This window comes from Balaenoptera acutorostrata, chromosome 8, assembly GCF_949987535.1.
Source record: "Balaenoptera acutorostrata chromosome 8, mBalAcu1.1, whole genome shotgun sequence".
Classification (NCBI taxonomy): domain Eukaryota; kingdom Metazoa; phylum Chordata; class Mammalia; order Artiodactyla; family Balaenopteridae; genus Balaenoptera; species Balaenoptera acutorostrata.
In genome coordinates, this window is record NC_080071.1 from 17,260,390 (window position 1) to 17,273,800 (window position 13,411).

Here is a 13,411-nt window from a genome sequence, read left to right on the forward strand (position 1 = left end):
GCACAGAATTTGGACTTCCCTTAACATTTTTGTTTTCTTTGCAGCCTCCTCCATTCCCAGTGTGCTAAGAAGCTCTTCTTTAGAGATGAATATGCATCAACATCACCTTCTATTTGATATTTTCATTTTCTATATTCTTCAATCTACTGGCATTTATTTTGGGGTAAAATGTGGCAGACAGGTGTAAGTTGATACCTGCCTTCCACACAAAAGTAATTTCTTTTTGGTTTCAGGTATGCATTACATCAAAGTAGTTCTGCCTCAACCTTTCTGTCTCACCTGTTTCACTTGTTCCAGCCCCAGTATCTATAGCCAGGACTAACTGGGGGTAGACTATGACCAACTTCACAACACAGGCCTCCTGCCTCCTGCCCTAAGACGGCCTTATTGAAGAGTAGTGATTTAGAGGCATTTCTATTTGATGTCAAAATATGTGTAAACAGACTGTGTGTGTGCGCGCGTGCACGCGCACACGTGTGGGCATGTTGGGGGAACAGGAGTAATTAATCTCTTTGGGGCACGTCCTTGACTAACCAATAATGGATGGGAGGAGGGGGCAGCTAGAGATCAATTTTTCTGCCTCATGAGAAGCTGTTGTCCATACTGCCTCTTAGAAAATGGGCTTTAAAGGTGGAGCAGTCAGTCAACTCAATCCTTGCATCCTCTATTGGCTTTCCCCCTTCCTGGCCTCATTCTCCTTTCCTTCACTCTTGCTATCTGGGATTAGATTCCCTTACGTAGAGGTATCGCATAAGCCTTTGCCTCTGAATCTACTTTCCACTGACCCCGAGCTAAGACATTCCTCAACAATAACAACAACAACAACATTTATTAAGAACCTGTTGCTGCTTCACTGGTTTGGAATTCTTTTATGATATAATAGATTTTTAGGTGGCTTCTGGGTATATAATGTGTCCAGTTGGTATCTCTTTAGCTTATTTATTATAGTTATGTAACATATTTTGGTATGAGATTTACCAATTATCTTCACAGTATCCTTTATTTTCCAAATGTTCTTACTTCTTTCCGTTGATGCATAATGTTATCAATGTATAATGTGATCACTGTGTCATGTGACCCGTGTGTAATGTTATCAAAGTTACAGCTGTGCATCATTCGTCAGGAGCCTGGAAAGTCATGAACAACGCAGTAGTTACCAAGTCCCTACATTTCTGAAATAAAGTGCCAGACCTCTTTGAGACATGCTCGGAGATTATGAAACTGGTTCAGTCAACATTATTTCACCTGCCGTTTAAAAGGCTGTAGCGAGACAGCTTTTTAAAGAGTTGACAGATTATTGTGTGTCCTCCTCACAATTTCCCATGAGGGAAAAAAATAAAAGATAAAGCCAGATGGTAGGATTTTCAAGAGAATATTTTGTAAAGCTTGACATAGATTCCCTGGAGCTTGAGGGACCCTGGAACAAGAACCTGAGTCACATCTGGAAAGGGGAATGAACAGCTTTGCTTGAATAAGGCAGCTGAGGCAACGAGGTAAGAGGTCTCTCCCTGGGAGCAAGCTGCAAAGTATCTGTGGGGAGTGGAACTGGCTGTGGACCACTTTGAAAAGTCTCCCAAGGGTGCTCCTGCTTGGAAAGCAAAAGAGAAGAGAGATGTACACCCGAGGCAGGAAGCTGAGGAAGGAACTCAAGGCAGCCAGCAAAGTCCGTCTGCAATCGGGGGGCAGCCGTAGGGAAATTCTGAGGATTCTCAAAAAGAACACTCAGAACATCTTTAAAAGAGGAAATCTTCAATCAAGGAGGCTAATGGCCCGAGGTTCAAATCCTTTTAGTTCTCTGTCACTTCATGAACAAGACAGTGAGGCTCGGACTTTGGTGGATGCCAGTAGTAGGGCACATTAGAGCTGCTGAGGGGGACCAGGGTGGCTCAAGGTGAGGCACTGCCTGCCTGAACCAGCACCTGAGAGTTGCCTCTGGAGCACACCTAGGAGACCGTTTTCTCTACCCAAGGTTCCAGTTCTGCTGACTAAGATTTTCTAATCCTATGTCTGGCTACCTCTGAGGAAGACAAATCTAGTCCCACGAGCACTGGATCAGGGTAGAAATCAGCTTCCTGCCACCTCGTGGACACAGAACACGTGGCTTCTGTTGCATTATCTCTTAACCACATGGGACCACAATCTTTACCAAACTAAGGCTATGGCCTCCTCTGTGCATAAGGAAAGCAATTCCCAGTGATTCCAAGATGGGTTACCTTTCCCAGCAATGTTATCCTCAGTGATTCCACAGTAACTTCCTGTCTTGTAATGTAGCATCGGCTTTTCACACTAAAGAAGAAAGAAGGGAAATCCACACATCTAATCTCTTGTAAGGCAACCAGACTGAAATGTACCTATTACATGTGAGCTCCAGAGGGCCGCTGAGCTCTACTTAGCACAATGATTGGAATATTCCAATCAGAATGACTGGAGTACTCCAGGAGGGACAAAGACAGAGTGTATAAATGAGTAGAGAAAGAATTTGATCAATTATTTTCTTAAAACTTGAAAGAGTAAAAGTTATGCAATCTCCTTGTCTGTAGATAACCTCTTTTTTGTTGCCACTTGATCCTAGCATTTTCTTTTCCAACTAATGCAACTTCCACCATCCATCACATTTTTGATGGGAATCTTCTGGTGGTCACTTGATGTTGTTGAGGTATAAGTCTAGATCTGGTCAAGTAGCATAGGCTTATTTTTGTTTTATTTTTCCTGCTCTGTCTCCTCTCAGGAAGTGGAAGGTTCCATACAGAGGAGGAACCTGTGTGTGCTATCAACTTGTCACTTCTTGGGTCCCGCCTGAGGAATGGCACGTGGAGCTGCCTCTATTGGACATTTTACTCTCCAGCTGTGACAGCCTCTATTGTGAAATTGGGATCAAGATTACTCCATCTCACAGCAGCCAGGCTAGGCATTTTTTGGATACACTAATGTTCAGAAACCAAGCTTTTTCATAATAGCTCTCTCCTGCAGTGTTAATACTGTTCCACAAGGGTACCAAAGCGTGCTGTTTATATGCAACATTTTTTTTTCCCCCACAGAGTTCTTAATGAAACAGCTTATTCTTTTAAATTTAGAATCCCATCAATCCTTCCCCACACCTGCATATTTGTAAGACTCATGCATTATATTAGACCATTAGTGCCTGGATAAGAGATATTTTGTGTGATAGATAACCTATGGCAGAATTGCTCATCCCACTATGACTAAGGCTTTGTTACAGTACTAGCTTCTCAGCCTCATTCCTTCTTCCCTTGGAAGGAAAGAACTTCCTTTCATGAGGCTTTTAAGTCCTTCAAGGAATTCACTTTCATTAGCTCAGCCTCCTCATTCCAAAAATGTCAGAGAATCCCAGAAGTGGACACAGTTTGGGGTGAAGTTGGCATCTCTCCTTCACCTTGCCTCCCTTCCATTCCGTCTATTAAATTCCAGAGTCAAGGAGGATGGACTATACCTCTTAGAGCGCTGTAGTTTCTCAGCTTGCCTGGGGACCACCATGAGAAAGGAGGAAAGGTCTGTGTTGATGAGGTTCTGTGCCCCGATCCAGCTTCAACAGAAGTAGCTCTGCTTTTACCTCTTTTATTTTTCCTTCCTCGTAAGTTTTCTTTTAAGAAGGAGTTCTAAGACTTTTATTCTTCCCCATCTTCAATTACAGTTCTAGACAGTACATAGGATCATGAGTTATTTAGCATTAGAAACTATTCAAAGTAACCCTGGTGTTAGTGCAGCCAAGCATACTTTATTGCAAATAGATGATGAATACTATGCAATTCTAGAAAACAATATAAATTTTTCTTCTTTCCACAAACTCATTGTGACAGGTTCATGAAACTAATTTATTACTTATAGGTGTCCTGGCTTTTGAAAATAAAATTCCCTTGCGTTATAATGTCTGTATTAAGATGTTTCTTAGGAAATCGTATATATATATTTTTAATCACTGCTACAAGTTTTTGCTTTTATTTGGGGTAGACCCTGAAGTTACAGCTTTTCATACTGTTTGAAAGACATGTAGAATTGAAGTATCAGTGTCACTTCTTATAGTACAGCTATTTTGCCTTTAAATAGCACCAATTTGTTCATTCTTAGGTGGGTTTACTTTCTAAAGTCACTATTTGAAATACTCTGCTAGTGTTTCTAGATATTTGCAGTTATTTTATTTACTTATTTATTTTTTAAGGATTTATTTATTTTTGGCTGCGTTGGGTCTTCATTGCTGCACGCGGGTTTTCTCTAGTTGCGGCAAGGGGAGGCTGCTCTTCCTTGCGGTGCGTGGGCTTCTCATTGCGGTGGCTTCTCTTGTTGCAGAGCACGGGCTCTAGGTGCGCGGGCTTCAGTAGTCGTAGCTCCCAGGCTCTAGAGCTCAGGCTCAGTAGTTGTGGTGCACGGGCTTAGCTGCTCCGCGGCATGTGGGATCTTCCCGCACCAGGGCTTGAACCTGTGTCCCCTGCATTGGCAGGTGGATTCTTAACCACTGTACCACCAGGGAAGCCCCTGCACAGTTATTTTAATAGCCTAGCCCCTCCCCCCGATCTCTGAATTTCAAAATGCTCTCTTCTCACTTGTGTCATTTTGTAACCCACACAGAACACAATGAAAGGTTAATGGTGATAAAGCTGATTTGGTGCAGCCGCCGATCTCTTTGACTTAGTGAGGAAAATGTTTTCAATAAACCTGCAAAACAAAATCAGGATTATAAACTGAGGGTCATTTTGGAGCCTCGTTACCCTTCACAGAACTATTCCAACTTGATTTGAACCTTATGGTTTTACTCAATCCAAAGCCCTCAAAGAGATTTCTCTGATTTTAGGGGTTGTTTCTTCCTGCATCTTTTTACCTTTCAGCTCTTGCAGCTGCAAGGACCACCTTGGTTTTGCCTTATGTCAAGGGAAGTATGAATTCCAGGCACTTCACTGGCTTCAAAAACTATCATCGTACCGGCGAACTTGGTGAATTTTGAAGACTGTCATGGGGAGGAATGATACCTCCCAGAGTGACAGGTCCCCCAGCCCAGTGCTGAGGTCTCTCTCAACTCTTTCTTTCTTCCTCTTGTCCTCCTTCCTCCCTCCCAGGACTAACAACCACCTCTTGGGGCCTGACCTTGAAACAGTTCCATCTACTTTCACATGTCTCAGAGACCGCTCAAACACTTTCACTTCACAAAAAGTGTTCTGGTGAATAATTCTTTCACCATTTCGATACAGGAAAAATTTAAGGAAGGTTTTCGTTTGCTTTGCTTCCAGCAGGAGTTTTGTTGTTGTGGAGAGTGAGTGGGGGCTATATTTTTGTTGGATTGTTAAGAAGCCAATTCTTTTCTTATATAGAGGCAAGGACTTGGGTGGTGGTAGTGGTGGAATGAGATGGTCGGTGGATTTCTCCTCCCATCAATAGGCAAAGGTATCCTGAATAAGGATAAGAGTGAATGAAAGGGCCTATTAGAACACAAATAGCAGAGCCAGTGTAGGGTAACTTCAGATACAGCCAACATTGACAGAGAAGCAAGAAAATGGGAGTGAGTAGGGAACGAAAGTAGGCACACTCATTTCTGTTGAGTTGAGAAAACAGAGTCTGTAACTTGTGGCCCACAACGTTATTATAAAGGAGGGTCAATATGTTAGAAATCTTTTGAGTTTAGTTATTGGTTTAATTTCATAATATTTCTGTTGCGGCATGCGGCCTCAGTGGTGGCTCATGGGCTCTAGAGCACAGGTTCAGTAGTTGTGGCGCACAGGCTTAGTTGCTTCGCAGCATGTGGGATCTTCCTGGACCAGGGCTCGAACCCGTGTCCCCTGCATTGGCAGGTGGATTCTTAACCACTGCGCCACCAGGGAAGGGCTGTAAAATCATCTGTAAGCTAATAGCAAATTAGAAGTTCTCCATGTCGATTTTTTTTTCATTTAAAGACAATCTTTGAATTTGTTTTTCACTGAATTTGAAAATATTTTGTGCCAGATATTAGACTCTTTGCTTTATGTAGATTGTCATTTAATTCTCACATCACTGTACCTCAGTGAGGTAGAAGCTATATCTATTTCATTTTAACAATGAGAAAAGCCAAGAACAGGGAGGTTAGTAACTTGCCAAGGTCACAAAGCCAGAAATTTCAAAGTGAGGATTCATATTCCAACAATTAGGGGCAAGTGCAGAGGTCTTAGTCAAGACCCTAAAAGCCTAACGATTTAGGTAACTTTGAATTGTCTTTTGAGCATCCAATGTATCAGTAAGTATCAGGATGATTAATAGAGGGAAATGTTAGTAGTTTGTTATCCCTAATAAAACAATGCCTTTTAATTATTTTTTAATATTTAAAATGTATGATGACAGATTTATAATCACCTTACAGATTTTACTGATTGATTTAATAAAATATTTTCACAGTATATGTTTTTGTCCCACTGATCTACCTTTTATCTCGCTGAGTAGAGTCGGAACAGGAGACAATATGGGGATTCAGGAACAAAGGGGCTGGATATCTTAGTCACTTTGCTTATATATTGCAAAGATTTTTATCACTGTGTCATTTGGGTTTGTTTTGTGTTATCCAAACTTCATTAGTGATTGCGGTCTCCTCTAAATATGTGGACTTCATATTCAATTTCAGAAGAAGAAACATTTTGAAACAATGTGCAAATAAAGGAGAAAAATAAATGACACTTCTCTTTCAGTATGACTACTTGATAGTAGGGATTCAGAAAGGCATTTTAATTATTAAATGCTTTGCATTAAGATGTTTAGTCGATATTTTTCTTTCAGGAGAATCACAGTAGTGCGTGCTGTGTTGGCCACTGGTAACATAGCTAATTTAATGGCACAGTTTAAATGAATTCTGCTGTCTACATTGTCCTTCATCTATGTTACCTCTAACATTTGGTATGCAAACTTTCACAGCTATAGAGGTAGCCTTGTCATTCATTGGTATTGTCAAGAAGCATAAATAATCACTATGTGACATTTTGACACAAGGGTTTATTTAGTGATGTTTGCATACTGACATTGACAGAATATGTGAGGACATTTCATCAGCGGCAACTTTAGCCTCACAGAATGCAAAAAATATTATGTACTTTACTGATGGCTAGAACTGGGCTGTGACCTCCTTCTTCCATCTTCTCTTTCTCCCCTTCTCTAATTGTTAATCCTTATTATTTGATTTTGCTAAAAACTACTGCGGAAAGAACTTTACTTCTATGTACATGGAAAGTTAATTCATTATTTGGTCATTTCACAGCATGTTTAATTTCTTTCTTTGACTTTTCACCTTGATGCAAACCAAAAACAATACAGAGATGTAACTGTTGAACAGCAGGCATCTTCTTTATATTATATACACAATAGATTGCTAATACCCATCCACTCTCCCTATAGAGAAATCCACTAATTAAAAAAATTTGTCAATCACCTAAGCTCTTTTTTGGAGAAGAGACTTTCCAATTAGCGGCTAGAGATGAGAGAGGGGAAAAAGAGTAGCTTTGGTGAATCATTACATTTAATTATTACTTCAATGCCAAGATGTTTCTAGAGCCACAGTATAATCTGTGGGTTCACAATAAATAGGTAGTAGCTCTCTATGAGCAAATTAGATACAATTTTTACTTTCAGATCAGTTTTGAACAATAATTGCTGACTTAACCGGAAATTTGAATTGCTGAAGCAACCACTTTGTAAGTTGAAGGAGGAACCACATAACAGGGAAATGGAGAGTTTTAATGCAACCCCAATCTACCCCTGGACTTTACTAATCCCCAGGGCCTCTTCTGTTATCTCATGGGGAATATGAAGATGATCTCTGCAAGACTGGGTCATCACTAACATGGGTGAGTTTACGCTGTCATTTTACTGAGTGAACGCAAAGCTAAATGAAAAGTATTGAGAGTTTTCCCTGAGTAAAAACTGGGAGGGATTCTAGAAATAAGTGTGTATAAAAAGGACATCCTAGTTTCTAGTGGTTATTGTCTTTATTTCTGTAATTCTTCTTCACTTGCTCCTCTCCAAATAATCACATAACATAAAGCAGATGTCCAGCTCTGCCGATCCCAGCTTGGCTGTCAGCCGACGTGGCCACACAGGTTCGTGGGTGATGTGCTCTGCCACTGGTTAATCAGTAATCTTTGTGAGAGTTTTAATTTTTGTGCTCTTTCTTCTTTCCTTTCTTCTTCCCTCCTTTTCTTTCTTCCTCCCTCCCTCCCTCCCTTTCCGAGTTTCGTTTTTAATTCATGAAAGTATGATAAATAGTGGCGAAGAAAGATTTTAAAGACAGAATTTTTACATTCACATCCACATTCGCAGAAAGCTGTAGAAACATTATTAATGAAAAAACTTAAAACATTAATGGGCTTAAGAATTCAGTGGCCCCAGATCCTTCCATCCATGTTCATTATTTATGACTGTGGATGGTAGGATTGGATGAAACTGCAGTCAACCCACACTGCGTCCTGCTTTGCCCAGGTGCTTTTCCAAGGAGGGGAAGATCCTCCTGTCTGCTTGCATTCAGATCCACACGTGTTGGGCTCTGGCGATTTGTGAGAGTACAGGGGACAAGGGGGTCCTAATCCCAACTGTCTCTCTTTGGTGCCAAAGAATGGGGCCTCTGAGTGGGGGGAGAAAGATTGATGATACTTACATGTGTGGCATTTCCCAGGGACGCTCCTGCACTAATAGGTATGCAGTTCCCAAAATTAGTGTTTCCCAATCCTAGCTGTGTTGTCAGAACCACCAAGGGAGTTTCTGAAAAATACTGATGCCTGGGCCCTATGCCCAGAGAATCTGATACAATTATTGGGGTGGAGTCCCAAGGTGATTCTAATGTACAACTAAAAACTATAAACAGGACAATCAGAGTTCAGAAAATTCTGTATGTTGTTCTACTCTTCTTTCTAACCTGGGATTCCTGCTGTGAAAAGTTGCTTGATTTCTGTTCTCAATCTCTTTATCATCTAGGATCTTTCATAACTTCTCTTTTACTCTCTTCTCCTGTCCTATGCCCAACTGTTCCATGACTCCTGTCTCTCTCTCTCTCTCTCTCTGTCAAGCCGCCTCAGTCTTGGAAGATGCTAAAAGAAGTTATATATATATACACACATATATATATTTTTACCCTCTAGAAGACTATAAATGAAGCCAAGATCAACATGGCCATGGGCTATTACTACCCACCCCCCGCCCCCGCAAAAAAAAGAGATTCGTGTCATTGTACCAGGACAAAACTGAAGATTTACGCACACAGTCATAAACAGTTGGTTAGATTATACTAGTATTTCTGGGTATTTGTAACAAAACTTCTGAAAAGACCCTGATAAATTCCACTTCTCTGACTGGCAGCCTTGGATGTTTGCCACTTGATCTCCCTTCAAGAAAAACCTGCCGTCAGGTGGAAGGAGTGCATGGGATGGGTTGGCCTCCAGCTACAGCACCTTTCCCAGTGTGAAGCAGATTTCAGCCAAAGTCATGTTCTCCTGAGGGCAGCCCCCAGCCAATGACAGCTCAGCAAGCCCAGGAGGACCCAGCCATCTATGCTCAACGTTGTACTGTTCCCATGGCCAACTTTTGCTCCCCATTGGCAAATTTGCATAATAGTCTGAGTGTCTCTCTATTCAATTCTGTTTTCTCTCCTTTCTGTTCATTAATGTCAGATCAGCATCACAGCCTAAAGGCTCTTTCTGCTTCATCCTGCCCCTTCCCCTTTTATCTTAGGTGTTACCCCTAAGAAACCTTCTGCCTTCCTAGCTTTGTCTCGGTATCTGCGTCCCAGATAAACTGTACTGGCACAATCTGTCATTCTAACATTTTAATGAAAATTACAAAAGTTGCATTTTTATTTTCCACTAGTGAAAAATAATTACAATCTTTTTTGTATACACTAGCACAGAAGATTCGCGTGAAAAATTTACTCTATCACCATCAAAATGCTACTGTTTGTATTTTTTCTTCCAATATTTTAATGTTTGTAACTTTCTATGAATATAATTTATTTCTTATCTTATTCCAATTATGTAGAAATGTTACCTCCTAGAAATCTTGTTATTAAAATTCTATCTTCAGATTTCTAAAATAGAGTCATTTGGATAGAGGTAATTTAATGCTTAAAAAATGTAAGTGATTCCAGTTTGATAGGTTTGGAAAATTCACCTTTGCTGGAACAGTATTTCTTAAAGAGACTTGTTCTTCTGAACGTTAATAAAACAATCTTCTTCCTTTAGATGCTTACCACATTGTATTACTTATTATTATTGTTGTTGCTGTTAACATATTTTGTTGGCATTACGTTGTCATCATTTATGACCTGCACAACCCTTGGCATGGCACTAGGCACATGGTTTATGCACATTAAGTGTGTATTGTATTGAACTAAGTAGCATTCTTGTACATATTTTGACATCTGGGACTTCATCCTTATTCTCAGGGGAGAAATCCTCAGAAGTATTGATATAACTTCAACTGACACAATAAAGAAAGGAAATTATTTTTTCCTTCACACCCTTCCAACAAACCTTTGAGCCTGATAAAACAATTATTTCTTTTCTAACAGACCTCGAGTTCTGGAAGACTTTTTTAAAGTCCTTATTCTTTCATAAACCAGAGTATTCCCATGTATAGCTTTGGAGTAAAGAGAGGGTTTATGTCAGGAAAACCTTGCTAAATAAATGGTCTCCAAGTGACAATGGCATTTTGCCTTTCTCTGAATCCTCGGGCGGAGGCCAGAGTTTGGAGCCAAGATGAAGGGCTGGATGAGTCATCTGCTATGGTATGGCAATGCCTCTGTTCTCAAATCTGCGCAATCAAATCTCAAACTGATTTCTCCCTTTCATTTCTTTTCCTTCTTTTTTTGGCAAGAGAGAAAATAACTTCGGTATCTTTTTTTAGGAGGGTTGAAAAAAAAAAGGAACACCATTCTATTGCCCAAAATTGCATACAGAATTTCAAAGAGTGACCTCTTCCCAGATATAGCAGAGCTTATGGTGGTAATGGGAATGTGTCACCTTTTGGAGCGTAAGACCTTCAGATCCCAAGTCTGCCCATCTCTTCACCGGACTTTGGAGAATGGTAGGATTAGGAGTAAAGGAGTATTAAATATAATACCCTTTTCACCCGGGAGTAATTAATATTTCTGGCCACGTGAACTATTTCGTGGTGGGAGTCACAGTGGCAATAAGTGAATGACGAGGAGATGGACTCCAGGTATCCTGAGATGTTCAAAGCTTTGCTTTTTTCACTGTTGGCAGATTAAGTCATTTTTAGAATTTGGACTTCTCAGGGGCAGAGGTTTTTTTTCTTTTACATTAAATCTACTCTTTTCTCCACACTGTTCTGTTATATAATAGGGTGAGTGTATGTGCAAAGTCATGCTTTTTCAGTATTAAAACACAGAATCATATCCTTCATTTTTAAAGTTACAGTTATTTGTGTTATTACTAATTTTGGACACAGCAAATAAGACATTGCCAGAAACATTTCTGGGAAGAATAAATATGCAGCTTGTTTAGAACTGAGTTTGTTGTTAAATATAGCTTTGATCTCCCCTCCACCCCGCCACCGCCCCGGCCAAGAACTGCACGGTAGTTTGTTTACAATCTACCACCCTATCTTTAAATGTTAGACTCCAAATGTGTATTGTGTATTCTGTAGTTCTATTTTCCAGGTTGTTCTGGCTTTGTGGTCTTGGCTGAAATTGTGTGCCTCTCCTTCCTTTGACCCATTCTCTTCACAGTGTTTCACTTCAGTTCATCAGACAGCACCTGATTAGGTGGCCTTCTGTCATCCATTCCCTACACATCCCGCCTGGCCTCAGCACCGTGGGGCTGGCTGCCACCCAGAACCTCATTATGGAAGCAGCTGTCCTGACAGAGGAAGATGCGTTTGGTTCATCTTTAAACATTTTCAAGGAGTTGGACTCAAGGTCACAAATAGGCCAAAGGCTCAGTCACGTTTCAAGTGTGACATGATGGCATCCTGAAAAATCTTTAACTTATCAGGCAATACTCTTTCTCTCAAAGAAGAGAGACCTTGAAAATGGGCAGACATGTTTTGGAATCCCTGCTCTACCATCTTGCTAGCTATGTCATGGGAATACTAACTGTAAAGCTCCAAGTAAGTTGCCTGGCACGTTAAAGTAGGCTCAGTAAATTTTAGTTCTCTCTAAAAATGTATTAAATATTTATCATGTGCAAGGCCAGGTTGGGTAGCTGGAGTGCTAGATGGTATCAAAATAGTAATAGGTGGACGCTCAGGGTGCTTACTATTTTATAGGGGAAATCTTGGTAAATTCTGAGCTCAAATACAGGCTAGAAAGTAAAAACCACATTGCAAATCTAGGGGAATGAGAATTCAGAGAAGGGATGGATTACGGCTAGTGGGAGGATAAGGTAAATGTGGGGGAGATAGCACTTGAAGTAAAAGCTGAAGGAATTTTTCCCTTCTCTTGTGTGTACATTAGAGATGGTAATTTGGACTTTGTAGGGATAGAGAAAGAATACTTAAGTGACAGGACTGCAGTTGAGCAAATGCAGTTAATGTTTGGGTAATTGCTAACAATCAAAGTTGGCTGGATCAGAGCCCACATTAAAGGGAAGGTAGGAGATAATTTTGGAAAGATAGGTTAGGCTATATTCTGGTGGACCTTAGATCTCAACCTGTATGAGAAACGTGGTGGAGTGGAGGGAGACCTTAGCTATGGAGCAAGAATCCTAGACTCCTTTCTAGGCACCTGGGAAAAGATGGCAGAACAACTAGGTTCTGGAGATTCATTGTTTTGGGTTCAAATCTCAAAGTTTCCACTTATTAAGTCTGTGACAGTCAGCAAGTTATTTCCCCCTTCTAGCCTCTAGAACAGACCACGTCTCTTGAAGTATAAAATTATTTGTTTATAAATTTAGTTGTTGGGAAATGGCAAAGGTTTTTCCTAGAAAAGTGTTTTTTAAAAAGTGGGAATGTTTAAAAGCTTGGAAATGAAATAATTAAATGAAACTATCAGAGAGCTCTTTAGTTTCCATGCCACTGCTTAACATATACGATTCTAAGGAGACAGATCTAGTAATACTACCTAGGACAATTTGAAGGAGTAAAAGACTAAAGGCAAGAATATCATCTGACTTTGGGTCTAAAATGAAATGGGGATTTGAAGAAAGTTAGTACTATTTTTAAAAGAGAGATATTGCAGTGGGGCAATCAAAAAGATTTGGCAACTGATAGAATATCAGTTCTAAAGCTAACAAGCACAGGAATGATTACTTTGTTTTAAATTACATGCTCTTTTATATTAACTTATTTAAGTGACCTGATTTAGTGATGACTTTTTTTTTTTAATTTTATTTATTTATTTATGGCTGTGTTGGGTCTTCGTTTCTGTGTGAGGGCTTTCTCTAGTTGCGGCAAGTGGGGGCCACTCTTCATCGCAGTGCGTGGGCCTCTCACTGTCGTG